The sequence below is a fragment of the Meles meles genome, chromosome 15 (assembly GCF_922984935.1).
Source record: "Meles meles chromosome 15, mMelMel3.1 paternal haplotype, whole genome shotgun sequence".
NCBI lineage: Eukaryota > Metazoa > Chordata > Mammalia > Carnivora > Mustelidae > Meles > Meles meles.
In genome coordinates, this window is record NC_060080.1 from 44,872,507 (window position 1) to 44,890,758 (window position 18,252).

Below are 18,252 nucleotides of genomic sequence, written 5' to 3' on the forward strand. Positions count from 1 at the left end.
ATGTGGCAGTGGCAGAATCTGAACCCAGCCTGGCCTCAGAATCCATGCTCTAAATTAATACACACAATGTGTGTCTACATTATGCCGGCTTTGCATACATTATTAACCAAAAGCAATGGTATATATGATGGTGGCATAATAAATTGCAGGCACATGTGTGATCCTGCTTCCTGATTAATGAATGAAATGGGTAAAGAATTCTGAAAGCCTTCCCCAAGATCATAAGAGCACAAAGAAGAAAACCACAGTGGAGAGAACGAAAGAACACACCCAGTGGCAGATGAACACCACAAGAGGGAATCAGTGGTCCCTTCAGAGGCAGATGTGATGTTGAGTCCTAATGAATTCCCCACTCCAGGAGCTGAAAGGGACCTGCTGGATACTCACTATGAGACTCTGTGACTTCCTGGGGCTTTAGGAGTCTGTAAAAAAAAAAAAAAAATGGAGGACTCATGGTTCAAGATATATCTATTGCAAAAACATACTGATGGGTTATACGTCATGGTTCAAGATATATCTATTGCAAAAACATATTGATGGGTTATACGTGCTCTTATATAGCTATCTTAACATAACTTATTGGCTACAGTGTTTTAAAACAATGAATTGTGAGGGGAGCCTGGGTGGCTCAGTGGTTAAAGCCTCTGCCTTCGGCTCAGGTCATGATCTCAGGGTCCTGGGATCAAGCCCCGCATCGGGTTCTCTGCTTGGCAGGGAGCCTGCTTCCCCCCTCTCTCTCTGCCTGCATCTATGCCTACTTGTGATCTTTGTCTGTCAAATAAATAAATAAAATCTTTAAAAAAAAAACAGCAGTGAATTGTGAGATTCTCAACAAAGGCTCAAGCCAAGGGAAGTGAGACTCCTCCCAGAAATGACTGGGATTCACTTTGCAAGCTCGGAGATGATAACCATGGTATGTATGAACATCTATAAGCCAGGTGGCAGCAGAGGTTAGCAGAGATCTGCCTTATTACAGAGAGATCGCTGAAATCTTCACATGAAATTCAGTACTATAACAATCTAGCATTCTAGATTTCATTCTCATTCTTAAGGGTTTTAGAATCAAACCCTATTCATGCCAACTTTATCTACCTATTACATAGTCCATAAGCAAAGGGACACCCAAAACTGGGAGCCAAAGCCCTCAGCAGCCAAGACCAGGGGCACCTTCAACTTGGTGTCATATGGCAAATGCAGGGACTCATAAATACTGCCTTCATTAGCTCATGGGCCCTGTGATTTGTGTCCCTGATGAACAGGGGCACATTTTGACCCCTCCAGTAAACAGGCAATGTAATTCCTCTGTAAATTGACTATTAGAATGGTTTAAATGCCCTTGCCTACAAGCTGAAAGGCACAGTTAACACTTTTTACATAAGCTAGAAGACCAAAATTTAGCTATCAATCAACCAGGGCAGAAAGGAATGACTTGACAAAATCATTTGTTAAGTCTGACAGGAGTCAAGAACACAAGGCTTTCTTCCAACTGTTTAAATGTATGTGTGACAAGGGAATATTAATTGCATAAGACAAGACATTTAAAGGTATTAGCTCAGCACTACCAGTCTATTTTACCCAATTAAGGCTATTCATCAATGTAAATAACGGTGTTATCCTCAGCAAACCAAAAGGAATGCAGTCGATGGATGGTACCTAATCTCACAATCCACTTCCTTATTTCGCAGGAGGGCACAGTGATGAAAGGATAGACACAGTTTAACTCACAAATTTTAAAAGAAAAATAGACTGTCTCAAATGACCAGAAATTGTCTGCCTACAGGGTGGGACATGAGGAGCGTATGATGTATATCGAGCCACCTTCAAATAGATACTGCAAAGTGTTTTGCACAAAGTCTAAAAACCCACAACCATTTGATGAATATGAAACAGTTCCCTGAAAAAGACAGAACAAGAAAAAATGGCTCTCCCCAGCCAACAAGAATCACAGAAGCTTAAACTTAGATGAGACTTTGAAGACTGCATGTCCAACTTTAATCTCCAATGAGAGGATATCTCTGTGATTTTTTTTTAATGGATAGATGTTAATTCTTTTTTTTTCCAGCTTTACTGAAGTATAATTGACAAATACAATTGTAAGATATTTAAAGTATATAACATGGTGATTTGATTTACATATACCTTGTGGAAGGACTCTCTCCCATCTAGTTTATTAACATACTCATTACAGTGCATACTTTTTTTTTATGGTGAGAACATTTATGTTCTAATCTCTTAGTAAATTTCAATTTTACAATACAGTGTTACCAACTATAGTCATGTTTTACATTAGATCCTCAGACCTTATTCATCTTATAGTGAAATTTTGTACCCTTTGAACAATCCCTCCCTATATGCCCCAATCCCCAACTCCTTGCAACCACTTTTCTATTTTCTTTTTATGAGTATCTTTTTCTTCAAGATTCCACATATAATTGATAATATGAAGTATCTGTCTTACTCTGCTCAGCTTATTTCACTTAGTACAGTGCCCTCAAGGCCCAACCATGTCACAAATGGCAGGATTTCCTTTTTTTTCTGTCTGAATAATATTTAATTATATATATATTCATTATATATAATATATATTGGTATATATATGTGTGTGTGTATATATATATATAATTATATATGTATTTTTTTTACCAAGTTATCTGTTGATATTATATCTTGATTACCATGAATAATGAATGCTACAATGAACACAGCAGGGAAGCTATCTCTTCGATATCCTGCTTTCATTCCTTTTGGAGATACAGTTGACCCATGAACAATGTGGGGGTTAGGGGTACCAACACTCCACACAGTCAAAAATTCACATATAACTTATCAATGGAATATTACTCAGCCATAAAAGAAAAGAATGAAATCGGAGCACCTGGGTGGCTCAATGGGCTAAGCCTCTGCCTTCAGTTCAGGTAATGGTCTCAGGGTCCTGGGATAGAACACGGCATCAGGCTCTCTGCTCAGCGGGGAGCCTGCTTCCCCCTTCTCTCTGCCTGCCTCTCTGACTACTTGTGCTCTCTGTCAAATAAATATATAAATAAACCAAAAAAAAAAAAAAAAAAAAAGAACGAAATCTTGCCATTTGCCAAGACACGGATGGAGCTAGAGGGTATTATGCTAAGTGAAACAAGTCAGTCAAAGAAAGATAAATACCATATGATTTCACTCATATATGGAATTTAAGAAACAAAATAAACAAGCAAAGGGAAAAAGAAAGAGAGAGAGAGGGCGAGAGAGGCAAACCAAGAAATAGACTCTTTTTTTAAAAAAAAGATTTTATTTATTTGACAGACAGACATCACAAGTAGGCAGAGGGGCAGGTAGAGAGAGAGAGGAGGAAGCAAGCTCGCCACTGAGCAGAGAGCCCGACACGGGGCTCAATCACAGGACCCTGGGATCATGACCTGAGCCGAAGGCTGAGCTTTCCAGCCTTCCTGGGAGCTGAGCCACCCAGGTGCCCCAAGAAACAGACTCTTAACTGCAGAGAACAAACTGATGGTTACCAGAAGGGAGCAGGGTAGGGGGATGAGTGAAATAGGTGATAGGAATTAAGGAGTGCACTTAACTATCATGATGAGCACACCGTGATGTATGGAAGTGTTGAATGACTATATTGTACACCCGAAACTAATATAACACTGTATGTTAACTAATTGGAATTAAAATAAAAACTTTAGAAAATTCAATGTATAACTTTTGACTCCCCTGAAACTTAATCACTAATAACCTACTATTAACTGGAAGCCTTACTGATAATACAAATAGTTGATTAACACATATTTTGTAAGTTATATGCATTATATTCCATATTTTCACAGTGAGATAATAAGCTAGAAAAAAGAAAATGTTATTAAGAACAACGTAAGGATGAGAAATACATTTAAAGTTATGGTGCTATGCTGCATTATTAAAAATACTCACGTAAGTGGACTTATGCAGTTCAAACCCATGTTGGTCAAGGGTCAACTATGTCCAGAAGTGAAATTGCTGGATCATATGGCGATTCTGTCTTCCGTATTCTAAGGAAGCTCCATACTGTTTTCCAAAGTGGGCACACTAATTTGATATTCCCACCAACAGTGTACAAGAGTTCCCCTTTCTCCATATACTCACCAACATTTGCTATCTCTTATCTGATTGGTGATAGCCATTCTAACAAGTCTGAGGTGGTATCTTAATGTAGTTTCCGTTTGCATTTCCCTGGTGATATACTGGTGTTGAGCATTTTCTCTTGTACCTGTTGGTCACTTGCATGTTTTCTTCGGGAAAATGACTGTTTAGGTTCTCTGCCCATTAAAAAAAAAAAGTTGTGTGCATGTTCTACTGAGTTGTATGCATTCTTTATATATTTTGGCTATTCACCCATTATCAGATACAGACTTTGCAAATATTTTCTCCCAGTCAGGAGGTCTCCTTTTCATTTTGTTGATGGTTTCCCTTGCTGTGTAGAAACTTTTTAGTTCGATGTAGCTCCACTTTTTTTATTTTTGCTTTTGCTGTCTTTGTTTTTGGTGTCTTATCTAAGGAATCATTGCCACGAATGATGTCAAAGAGCTTACCCCCCCCTTTTTTTTTCTAGAAGTTTAATGAATTCAGAACCCCCACTCAAGTCTTTACCTCATTTTGAGTTGGTTTTGGTAAAATGTGTAAGGTAGGAGTCTAGTTTCATTCTTCTGCATGTTGTTATCCAGTTTTCCTAACATTGGAAACTATCCTTTATTGAAGATACTATCCTTGGGGCACCTGGGTGGCTCAGTTGGTTAAGCATCTGCCTTTGGCTCAGGGCATGATACTAGGGTCCTGGGATAGAGCCCCGCATCAGGCTCCCTGCTGAGGAGAGAGCCTGCTTCTCCCTCTCCCTCTGCTTGCTGCTCTCCCTACTTTATTCTCTATCCCTCTGTCAAATAAATAAATAAATATTTTTTTTAAAAAAGATACTATCTTTTCCCATGCATATTGTTGCCTTTAAATGTTTATTTTGAAAAACTAATAAAAGCCACTTAATTATTTGTCTTCAATTGTGCATTTCATACCTCAAAAGGGGTAAGAAAATTTCTGATCTCAAAGCAGGAAGAAAAAGGATCCAAAAAGAAAAATCTACATAAATGTAGTGCCAAAGGGGAAAAATGAGAGCAAATTTACAAAACTATAATGGGGTAGATAGTAATACAATTAGTTCAAGGAGGCAGAAATGCTATAATAAGAGTAGTAAATTCACAGAGAGGAAAAATATGCTTTGTTACTTTATTCCATTCTCTCTACTCAGTGATTGGTATTAACTCATCCATTCCTGCTACCAGCATTTGAGGAGATTCGGTTTACCAAGCACTATGTCTGGCCACAGGCCCAGAGAAAAACAAGACAAGCCATCTACTCTCACTGCTGAAAACTTCTCTACTATCCTAATTCCCATTTACTAATAAAGCTACAATGATCAACTTGACCATATATATATGACTGGCCTCATCAATGATGCTGCTTAGAGGTAAGCGTGAGTTCTTCTGATTAAACGTGTTGGAGGCTGGCCTAAGAAACATGTTATAAAGGTCCAAATTTGTTATATTTCCTTCACATCATATTACTTCAGATTTTTTTTCTCTCAGGTTTCTCTTACATTTTTTTCTCTCAGAAATTCTCCATACTTCCAACATGACAGACATACTTTCAAATACCCAGTTTGTTAGCCCAAAAGATTTGGCATTTGTCAAAAGGGTGGAATTTTAGGTAACATAGGGTAAAGGTGGAAAAGACACTTCTGGTATAACTGCCTTGCTCAGATCCCTTAGCCCACACGAAAAAGCAGAAGGATCCTCCCGTATATTTGGAAAGTCTACTCAGTGTCGGGGTGCTTATTACCTTTAATAATAACCTTGTGCGTGTTTGTTTTTATAATTCACTGAGAACTTCTCTAAGCATTATTTCATTTGATCTTCCTTACAGTGTCCCAGTGAGGGTAGGTATGGTTTTCAGGGAGAATATCATTTTATTTGTTGTATAGATGAGGACAGGAAATGGTCCCACTGATTGTACAGAGCAAATTCCAGAGTCAGGTCTTCAGATTCCAAGATTGTGCTCTTTTACTTAATTAAGATCCATGTGTTTATGAATCTGGCTATTCAGATTCACAAATCCCAATTGGACACAGGTCATCTTTTTCTCTATCCTTCACTCCCACACCTATTCAACCACCTTCCAGCATTTTCACCCCTCATTCACCACTTACCACAAAAGGGAATCTAAATTTAGATGCTTGGATATTTCATTCTGAGCATGTAATATCTGTCCCTGATTAGCTGGCACTGAATGGGTGTAAGCTGCTTGAATCCAATGTGAGAGAGTCAACAGTTGCATCAGATAAATTTGCCCAGCAAGGACCCTTAGGAGGCTTATAAAATGCTGCTCGGTCCCTCACAACTGCATAGGTAATTTGAAGAAACAATCACTGACTGGATGGCTTTGAGGGCAGATTAACAGCAGAAGCCTATAAAAGGTATATGATTGAAGAGTTTGAAGGAAGATAGAGAGAACAACTCTCCAAAACCATATTTCTCTCTGATGGGGTCAATCCTGCATACCTGCCACAGTGTAGTAGAATTTGTACCAGGTAAGATCATCCGGCTCCTAGTTCCAGATTGTCTGCCATTCCACCTTACAGCAGAGTCCTGTGGGTCTCAGAAGAAGCCCCATTGTAACTACAAGAGCCCCTGGGAGAAGCCACGCTCAAACTCACCATTTCCCACTTCCTGGTACCAGATGAATGCCACTTCAGTCCACTTGAGCAGGATGGGAAACGAGGGGAATGAGATGCTACTGGGTAAAGGAAGAGGAATGCCAGGCCCTTACTTGTTGGTTCAGATGTTACTTACACATGAACCTCTAAAGCTTCTGACCATTTGTGGTCATTAAGGAGCCCATGACATTTTCTAAAACGGAAAACCATTCACCATGCTCCTCTGCTCTATTCCAATTATAGATGACTGTTGCCTCTGAGCTAACTTCACTCTCTCGAGTTCTGCCACCATATGCCATACTTCTCTGCTTCTTGTCTTTAACTATTGCACAGCATTGCATTTCCAACAGCTGCTGAATTTTTCCCTAGAGGGACTTCATTCAGACAGAGACCCAGTGATTACTCCGCATTTCCAAGTGTGGAGGAATCCTTTGAAATGGCAATGGTGTTAAAGATGTTTCGAACAGGGCAGGAGACGGAGTTAGATTTAAGGTCCGTCCCCTTTTCAGGGAAATCTGGGCTCTTACACCATATTTGCTGCATTTCAAGCATACTTAACTTCTAGAGCAACGGTTGGCCTGCTTTCCTGTGAAGGGGCAGGTAGTATATATTTTAGTCTTCGCAGCCAGTTGATCTCTTCCATGGCTCCTCAACTCTGCCATCGCAACACAGGAGCTGACCGTACAACTTGATTTACATAAACTCTGGCAGACAGCCAGACTGGGGCCACAGGTAGTAGTTTGCAGGTGCCTGCTGTATATAGTTTTGTCAATGGATTTTAGTCTGATAGCATTCCACTCAGTCTACGGCACTCTGTTGCATGGCTACTGCAGTTCCCTGGCTATTTCAGGATCTATTCACCCATTGCTTACTTATGGTGGAGCACCTGCTGAACCCATCTGCTTAAGAAACCAAGGAAGCTAGAGATGGCCACAAAAAGCCCCCAAGTGGCCAGTATGAATGGTATTATTTGACCAAGCTGACTTTTCTTCTCCCTTTGCCTCATGCTCTGCTAGAAAATATAGGCTATTCCCATTGTCTCTAAGCAATTCCTCTTAGCAAAAGCTTTGAGACAAGGAATTAAGAGGAAAGGTTACATGGAAATGTAAAAGTTGTTGGCTTTTCCCCTAAATTGGGGGGATTAGGAGGATATCTGGCTCAGTTGCCTGACCTGCTTGACATAGGTGCTCTAACCTGGACTAAACTCCAAATCCTGGTATTTCTCCCCAGTTTGGCAAAAACAAAATGAAAAACAAACAAACAAAAACTGAGGGTACTTCCACAGACGGGCTCAACACACAGAGAATGCCCCCAAAGAGCACCAGGCAAGCAGGTTGCTATGGTGATATGCAGACACAATGACTATTTGATCAGTCACAAGTGATCCACTTTCAACTAGTTATTATGGCACCTATGGGTACAGCCTCAGGGTCACACTGATCTAAGCCTGCAGATTTCAAAGTGGGGGGCTGAGGGAAATCTGCTTCTAATTATTAACGCAGACTTCTTCCTGCCCCTTCAACTCTGTGCCCCCCCATCCTCCTCAATGGTCCAGACCTCCCGATTTGCCATGACCAAAGGTGCTTTTCAGCTTTTCAGTCACCTCCTTTACACAGCTGTAACTTAGAGCACAGCTATTTTTTAAATTTTTTTATTTATTTATTTTTTTATAAACATTAGAGCACAGCTATTTAAGGCAGACTAATACTTGCTAAAATTAAAGGAATCATAAAAATATAGAAGTCCCACCCTTAACAGTGAAGAGGATAGACACACTCAGTGACAAACCAGGGAAACGTGGAACAGTAAACGAGGGGCTGAGAGTGGTTATTCACCCAAACTTCTCACAAGCACCTGTGGTTGGGTGAGATGGAAAATCCGCTCCAAACACCATAGTCTCCAGGACAAATGGTTCTCCTTTAAACCTGGAATACCACAGCATAATCCATTCAATTGTTTCCCACTGAATATACCAGGCAGGTCTGCTGGTCTCCTGATCTGCACGTAATCAGATATCCCCCAGCTAAAAAGAAAGTCCTTTACTATTCCCCCCTTATAATTAATTAGAAAAATAATTTTCAAAATCTCATTCATGGTTCAATGTCTTGCACTGGGCTGGACAGATACGGATGGCTAAAGGAAGAAATAAAATGGTGATTATATTATACAGGAAGTCTATTATTATGATTATTATTGAGAATCCCAAGACTCATTATTAATTAATATTTACCTGACACTTGTCCTATTAAGAAAATTTTAATAAAAGCTATAAACTAAGACCAAATTGTATCACCTTTAACAACTACAGTCACTGAAAGGACAGGCTTCAGTCGGCCCACTTGGCTTTTCTTTCTTTCTTTCTTTCTTTTTTTAAAATTTTATTTATTTGTTTATTTGTCAGAGAGAGAGCAAGCCGCGCACAAGCGGGCAGAGTGGCAGGCAGAAGCAGAGAGAGAAGCAGGCTCCCTGCTGAGCAAGGAGCCTGACTCAGGACTCATCCCAGGACCCTGGGATCATGACCTGAGCCGCAGGCAGAGGCTTAACCAACTGAGCCACCCTGGCATCCCTCACTTTGATTTTCTAACTAGGAGTTCTGTATCAGTAAGAAATTTAATTTTATTTCTGGGACTTCGATACTCTACTCTGGGAAAAAAAAAAAAAAGTCTTTTAACCAACTGAGCCACCCAGGCACCCTAAAAAAACGTCTTTTGATAGTAATGCCCTCTCCACAGGATTGTAGTAGAGATAGAAGGTAAAGCGTTAAGGAAAGAATGGACACTAAACAAATATCAAACAGTTTCAGTGGGCAGCTTTGCTTTTTTGATCTTTGTACATAACCAGATACAAATGAGAGCAATGGCTCAGATGACCACGGGAGATGGTTACCCCAGGTATCTCAGTGACAAGACAGCAGCAGCTGCTCAGTTCCTAAGCCTACCTACTCTTAGCACTCAGAGCTATGGGAAGGCAAGCCAATTGATTGTGAAGCTGTGAATCCATGTGCAATAATATTGACTCTTTGTAAGTCTTTGGAACTCTAAATAGAGTTCTTTACTGAAATTTTATCTGGGTCTTAACCACAGGCAAAGTAAAAAAAAAAAAAAAATCAGTTTTGCAGAAAAACCCAATATCAATGATTGGTAATTACAAAATCACTGATCTTAACACATTCCCTAACAACTAAAATTGCTGGGTGAAGGGATAAGCTCCAATCTCTAAATTGGAAACTGATGGAGTGTTCTTAAGGAAGCTGAATAAAAAACTTTTGCCCTGGAGGGTAAAAATCTTTGAGGTACCTTTTACCTCTAAGAGTCTATGAATCCATAACTACTGAATCATGTTTCCTTTTTCAGAGACAGTTAAGAAGTAAGCTCAGAAAATATCACTGCTTTTCTTTCCTGTCTCTCCTTTCCCCAATTCCTACCTCCCAATTTTGGGGGTAATTGGAAATCTTTGTACATATGTAATATAAAATCATTATTCAGCTTTTAAAACAAGCATTTAAAGAGACTATATCTTTTTTCATGAAGTTAAAGATAGATGTGATTTTTTTTTTTTCTCCCTCTGTTTGGGGGACATTCTTTGTTAAGACAATTGCATTTCTTAGCATTTTTTTTCCCCTGCATATGAAGGAAATTTTCCATGCTCCAGCCTGACAAAAATACCTGTTCTGGGTACAGTTTCCTGAAATGTGGCACCATATGTGCATCAGTAAACATTATGTGTAGAGTAAATTAAACTGAGCCTTATAATTAGGCAGTAAGGAAATTACCGTAGACCTGAAAGAGTAAATCAGCAGTATTAAAATGCTCTCCATTTTCTCTGAAGCACTTCAGAGTGCCATAAAAAGCCCATGTCACTGTGGTAAATATCAAAAAGAAATGCATTTGGAGCAAGACAACCTAAAAGATACCACAATTCAAACAGGTCTTCAAATTTGGAGTCCAAGGTGTCATCTCATAAAATTTTAAAGTCAGCCCTTTTGCCACTAATGTAGGGGGAAAAATAGAAAACCACCTCACATTGAGACTTTCCGGGGGGGATCTTTCTCATACAGCAGGTGCAGTAAAGACTTTAATAGATAGAAACTCTGGAGCAGAGCCAAAACTGAGGAAAGATTCACCTATCATAAACAAAATAACAACACTGTAAATAAAGACAGGATCTGTACTCCTGGTTTTTTCCAGCTTCTGGTGACTGCCCTGTTACTGATCCTACCTTTATTTACAGTGTTGATAATTTGCTCATAATGGATTTTTTTGCATTCATTTCTCTTTTCTAAAATCCGATAAGAATATTGTTTATTTAGATCACTGAGGTTTTTGGTGTTCCCAAAACTTGGTACCTGAGGCTAGTGCCTACTTGCCCTGCCTTTGTCTTGGCTCTGTGCATGGCACAGTGAGCAATCAGACAGACCATCCACTTCTAATCTTGGTCCATGAGGAGACAGGGCTCAAGCACGGAATCTCTTTCAATCTGAACAGGTATCTTTTCTGTGAAGTGGGGAGGTCTAGCAGGGGCTCCAGTAGAGGATTAGAAGCTGAAGGGCTTCACAGTCCTCAGATGCATTCCTGAGCTGACTGCAACGAGGTCTGAAAGTTCCCACAGTCAGAAACAAAGCAAAGGAATTCAAACCTGCTAGAACATCACAAATTATCTGGATAGATTATTACAATACAGAGTTTAACATGTCACCATATGTACATGAAATCAGTCTCCCAAGATGGAGCTGTATTATCTGCATTTCTAGTTGATCCTTGAGCTACTTCTCTAAAGTCAGCCCAGCAACAGGGAACTTCTGGATTAAGGCATTGAAGTTCTCAGTTAAAAGGCAAATAGATCTTTTATCACAGTGTAAGTGGACTTTTTTTTTTTTTTTAAACAAATCTGCTTGTTAAATCAATGGAACCTGAGACATGAGAATTTAGAATGAAGGGGAAATTGATGACTGTGACATTTCTTGGGTGCCAAGACTGCATACAGGGGAGTCTTCCTTCTTTCAACTCCTGTGCGGTATAGGGTTACTTTGTTTTGGCAACTAGGATATGTTCTGAAGAAACAAAAAATAGGGGCCTGGGTGGCTCAGTCGGTGGAGAGGCTGCTTTCAGCTCAAGTCATGTTTCCAGGTTCCTGGGCTCCCTGCTCAGCCAGGAACCTGCTTCTCCCTCTCCCTTTGCCTGTGGCTTTGCCTACTTATGCTCTCTATCTCTCTGTCAGATAAAACCTTAAAAAATAATAATAATAATAACACTTGGGAATAGGCAAAGTCACATAAATAACTTAAATCTACTGTAAAAAGTATCATAATAAGGGTATTTTTAAAATGCTCCAGAGCTTACTGGATAAACCCTGTTTATAGGAATTGGATAAGGTTGTGATGATAAGGTGACATTTAAACTAAGCCTTGTAGGAAAAATTGTGAATTTTCCCAGGGGGCGGGGAAGAGGGAGAGAAAGCATTCAGAAAAATTGTGAATTTTCTTGTAGGAAAAATTGTGAATTTTCCTGGGGGGCAGGCAAGAGGGAGAGAGAGCATTCAGAAAAATTGTGAATTTTCTTGGGGGGTGGGGAAGAAGGGCAAGAGGGCATTCTAGGCAGAAGCAAGTGCAAAAGCATGAGGATATGTGAATGTTGACTTAAAACTGCTGGAGCTAGAGTGAGCTGAAGGCAGGAAGGCTGGGGTAGAGGGGAGTAGTTGTGAGGTTGTGACCATCATTTTTATGAAAAGCAATTAAGCAGTGCCAATGGGAGTGGATAGGAAGGAATGGACTGGACATGCATGTAGGAGTTGAAATCCACCAGACTGAATGACTGATGGGGATTCAAAGAATGATAATGGGAGGGGCTGTACAGGGCTGCAATTCTCTTGGAAAGTTAATCACTGCGGGAAGCACACAATTGTGTAGGGTGGGGGAGGGGCGAGGATTTGGTTGAAATTTCATTCAGCCAAAAAAGACAAAGATTGGTCAAGGGCATATAGAGTAAATAGATGGACATTATAGGCAACATTCTCTTTTTCACAATTTTCAACCCAAGTGAAGAGCACTGTTGAATTCCCTCAGCCATCATTAGTGACATTCACTGGAGCCAGGAAGGCACACAGTGATGAGATCCTAGGGCAAACGGAATGCTACCAGGGCTGGTGGCCACAGCAGGAAAGGCAGAGCCTGTAGGAAGATGACTCACTTTTCAATTTCAGATGCATCCAGCCTCCTTGGGAAATGGGGAGATAAAGAAATAGCTGCCCTGATGAAAATTTCCCCTGGGAAAACTGATGCCAGCAGCTATTTCAGGTAATACAAGATAACGTCGGCAAGGAGGGGTCAAATGGAACAGATACATTTGACCACAAGCTGGCTGCAATGATCCACGGACTATGTTCAGTCAGAACAGTAATTAGCTGCTATCATCAATTCTAGAAATACTTCAGTTCAGGCCATAGTGGCAAACTCTCGTACAACATGCTTTAAAATTATCTCCCTTGCAGTGACAGGTTTGGATAAGAAATCCCAGCCTAAATATAGCCTCCAACAATGAATATGGGCCAACTTCATTTAATCAAGATGAGTGTTCTGAAATGAGTGTTCTGGTAAGCTAAAACAATATTCTTTAAAAAAAAAAAAAATCCTTGTTGTTTAAATCATCATTGTTGAAAATCTTCCGATATTTCCTTCTGGAGAATTTCATCCTTGACAATATGGTAGAATTTTTTTTTAATAATCCTATAGCTGATTGTCCAATGTGAGGGTCAAGATTTCTTAATGGTATTCTCATTGCCTAGAACAGGAGAAGGTGTCAGAGATTAGATCAAAAACAGATACTCTCTTGAATTTTGGGACCCAGCCATTGCTATTTGTCCTTCCCCTTCCCACTTTTCCTTGACTTCCTGGGCCTGGAGAAATTAGCAGAAGAGAACAAATCTGTAGCTGAACTGCCTGGTTGAGCATTTTCCTATTCACACATACGTTATAGATCTCTCTGTTTAGTACAGTGTGTTATTTGATTATTCAATGTTGATCAAGCTACTGGATTTGTTCTGTGATCTAGACTCACTAGTGAGGGAGAGGTCAAGCTTGGCGTCCTATACAAGACTGTGTTAATGGGTGAGTAATCAACTATATACCCGCTCATAGGAAGAAATTAGATTACTTCATGACTTGAACAGTGTCTATATAAGGGAAGAGCTTACCCATGGTGACATTTTAAGAACTGTTTCCAACTGATGAAATCATGTACTTTGAACTTGTCCTAATGAGTATTTACCAGGAGATAAATAAGTATATGGTACTCTGACATTCAGGGCAATCATATCGGGATTTTCCTAAGGTAGAGATGGCTTGAATATATAACCCATTTTCAAGAGGCATGTCCAAAGGATGACCTTTCACAGCACTCTTGGGCCCTCTGCTACCTCTGTCATTCTCCTCCTTGCCTTTTTGATTCTGATCTTTGGTGGTCCTGATGCAAGTTGTCTCTGTCTGTCTCTGAGCTATTTATATTCTGTATTTCAAGTCCCAATCACTGTATGATCATTATCTGGTCTCCATATTTCTACAGCAGCAAGACAATCTGACCTAGGAAACAAACTCTAGGGATTATTAGATCTGACATAGGTTTTCAGTGTGAAGAATACAAACCTTAACATTTGGAAGAAATCAATATTTTATTTCATTTTATTTTTATTGTAGCTATATAGATAGCCTCGTGTCCTTATGAGGAAAAACAGATTTAAGTCTGGAAATAAATGATTTTAAATGTTATCTTACAATGACTCTAAAAATAATTGGCCCCATCATGAGCAGATGTGAGAAAAAGAATTGAATGCCTTAAAATTCCTTTTTTCTGTAAATGTTTTTTGCAAAATCTATAATTCACACTTTGAGAAGCCAGCTACCTAAACATAATAGCACTTTTTAAAAAAGAGGACCCAGTGAACCATAACAGCTGGAAACCTGAGAGACAATATCACAACACAACTTAGAACCATTTTTTTGACATTCACCACAGAATTTTTTTTTCTGTCTCTAGTAAGTACGTGTCACCCATCCCAAACCTTGAGAGTAGTAAAAGTGCTGCTGGAAATCATAAGGCACCTCTATATATTCATGCAAACCTTCCTTCTTTCCCAACTGCATCCCCCCAGAGTAGATTGGTATATGGGTGACCCAACTGCATATGCTGGTTCGATGGAGGGGCAGAATGGGGAAGGGTAATGAGCAAAGACCCTATAGCCAAACCACCTAGGCTGAAACCTTTATATATATCCATACTCCATGAGGCCATGGGTACATTACTTCATTTCATGTCCTCATCTGTAAAATGGGCATGATGACATCTCTTCTATCTCATAGAGCTGGTATGAGGATTAAATGTGATCCATTCATGGAGAGAACTTAGAAGAGGGCTTGACATGTTTTACAGACTCAATACCTGTCAGAGTTTAGTTTTCATTTCGTGGGCAGTGATTTCAGAAGCTACTGCTGATTACTGCCCACCTTTAGTCATATTTCTTATATAAGTTCTCAGTGGAGACAGTGTCTTGAATAATACACCTTTAAACATACCACCCGATAACATTTTTTGTTTGCTTGTTTGTTTTTAAGTCCTTTGTTATATAATCTATTCTCTTAAGTGTTCATCCCGATGTAAAAGCATTCTATATGTGATTTTTGTTTGAAAGTGTTTTGATTGTAATAGCAAAACTGACACTTTTGTTAAGTTGACACTTACTGAATCTCATTGCTGGAATTATTGTGATGGCTATTAAGGGTGAAGGGATAAGAATTAGGTCCTTGATTAGTTTGGGGAATGAGAGAGTTGCTAAGTTTAGCAACACCCTAACTTGTTATGATTATTATTTATTAGCTTCTCATAGGGAAATATTTGGGTCCTGATTTGCTTATCAACTTGAAAAAACAAAAATTAATACCAGGACCAAATAATAACCAGAACAGACCAGCATCCTGTAAGCTTAGAGAAAATCAAGAGACCATGCCTAGAATAGTTCACAGGTGGCACATACAAGGAGGACATTGAAGAGCAGCTGGCAGCCTCAGACTGGGTCCTCTCTTAAGGGATGGGTAGACCACGTGGGCTACTAGGTACCAGGTGGGGAGTCAGCCAAAAGCTTTTGTTTTTATAATGGTCTGATTCCAGAATCACAGCAGTGACAATAGCTCAGACACGGGCATACTGTGCCCGCAACTCTAAAATTAAAACATAATGCTTAAAGCTGGCAGTTATATTCCCCTAAATCCATTTTTAATTCCAAACAAAATACTCTTAAGAGGATTCTGCTCTACTACTGCCCACTCTCATGGGTTTAATTGGCAAGACATTTCTAAGCCAATCAATTTTAAATAACACCCTGGGGTTCCTGCAACCTTTTTCATAATTTATGACTCCCCATTTCTTTGAGATATACTGTCTAGAGAAAGGGGACCCACTTACTTGAAAATACTACTGAAACAGAAATCCTTTTTGTTCAATTATTCTTGATTTTTTTCAGTTATCTATGAATTTAAGTCTTTTTTTTAAACAATTAGGGAAGTCCAAGATAATGATCATGATTGACTTTATTTCTTTTTAATTTGGTGACCAGAACTTTGCTTGACCAGGGTCACCCTTCAGAAGGATATTACCCAACCTTACAGCTATGAGGAAGAAGCAAGAAACTGAGAGTAGAAACTTGAGGAAAGTCACTAGAAATGTTTTTCTTTGCTTTCAGCTTTTTTTTCCCATTGTGATTTGATTGCTCTAAATATTATATACAGGATTACATGTGTACAGGGAAGTGAACATGGACACTGGAAGGCTCCCATTTAAAATGTCTTCTAAAAAGGATTGTCAATAATGTAAAGAACAGAAAGTGTTTCAGTCACAGAAATGCATTCATTTGAACCACTAGCATTCACTGGGCCACAATAGCTTACTGCTATCAGATACTCAGACGAAACCTTGATAATCCAATTAACTAGCTACCCAAATTGAAAATGCAGGTCCACCTGAGCCAAGCTAATCAGAGTTGTTGCAAGTTCCATTTGGGTAAATGCTAGGTAGCTTCTGTTTAGATCAGAGAAGCTTCTGTACCACTACAGGTGTACATGGAGAAACAGAAGAGATGGAAAGAAAGACAAAAATATCTCAACATATGGACAGGGATGGAACTGACAGATGGGAACCATCTTAGTTCTAGAAAGGCAAATTGGGAAAGAGAAAGATGTTTGAACCAAATTTGGGGATGTGGTGTGAAATTATGCCATAACTTTTGGATCTTAATATCATGAAATAATTCTCTTTATCCTTCTTCTCGATCTTTGGGAAAGGTGAGCAGAAAATTAATTCTTTTATGCATGGAATGATTTCAAAGGATGATATACTCCTTCCCCTGCCATCCTAAAAGAAGCCCTCCAAGGAAGAACTTGTCACCAAAACATTTCAACTTTTACCATAAATTTCATCTACAAATTTTGCCACTATCCTCAGTTAGAAAGAGTAAACCCTTTCCTGAGAAATTTTTAACACCAGAGTAAAAACCACTTTATCCATTCCTTCCTAATAAGACTTAAAAAGTCGCTATGATAGATCCATAAGCTCAGAGCGATGAGGTTGCCGGTTCCTAAATGTAACAGAATGGTCTCTACTAAAACCAAGAGATTGAGAGTTGAGAATATTCATTTCATGAATTTTGCCTGTTTTACCACCTAGCCAAAGAAGGGGTCTAAAGAAGATGTATTCCCACTGCTTCAAAATCTGTGATTATCAAGCATTAGGACCTGTGGCATAGGAAATAAGTGCAGATTTCTTTGGGGGTTATTCAGTCTTATACAGCTTAGAGAGAGCTTACAGATTTGGTTGGCTTCCTACTTTCATATATAAGAAACAAAGACCAAGAGATGGTAGATCCATAGTTACACAGCCAGTTCAGTGGTAGACCTAGACATAAAACCCTGGTCTCTGGACACCTGATTCAATGTCCCAATTCCTACCACCCATATAATTTCATATCAGATGGGTATTTGATTGAAGAGATGGTTTAAGAGGGCAAAGAGATAGATCTGGCCAAATATCCATTTGGTATAGGACATCATTTTATTCTCCCTCTCATTTTAAGGGAAAATGAGAAGCTACATTTGAAATGTTTTTGAAATGTCATTTGAAATGAAATGAACTGAAATGTTTCCCCTACAAGAACTTGTTAGCTGGGTAAATGAGTCTTCATATTCCAGAACTAATTATGATTTTTCTGGAGGACAGTAGCTCAAGCATGCCTACAACCTACAGGTGATAAACCAAAGGGAGCCCAGAAGCTTCGCAGTAATAATTAGAAGGGGTGTCTTCCTCTCATTCAAACCACTTCTAACTTCCTTCTTGGTCATTCTTGCATAGGCACCTTGCTAATCCTGTCTGTACTTGACATGTAAGAGTAGTGAGGGCAAGATGCAGTCATGTCAGCCTAGGTTTTCCAGCTACACAAAGTAAGGTTGTTGCTGTCTCAGGGAAGTGACCGGTTCTAGCTGA

General features: G+C 39.4%; 1 protein-coding gene across 5 annotated transcripts in view; it reads right to left on the bottom strand.

Moving 5' to 3' along the window:
• CTNNA2 (catenin alpha 2) overlaps positions 1–18,252 on the bottom strand; it is a 1,143,090-nt gene that overhangs the window by 282,613 nt on the left and 842,225 nt on the right. The gene's annotated exons all lie outside the window — the stretch shown is intronic.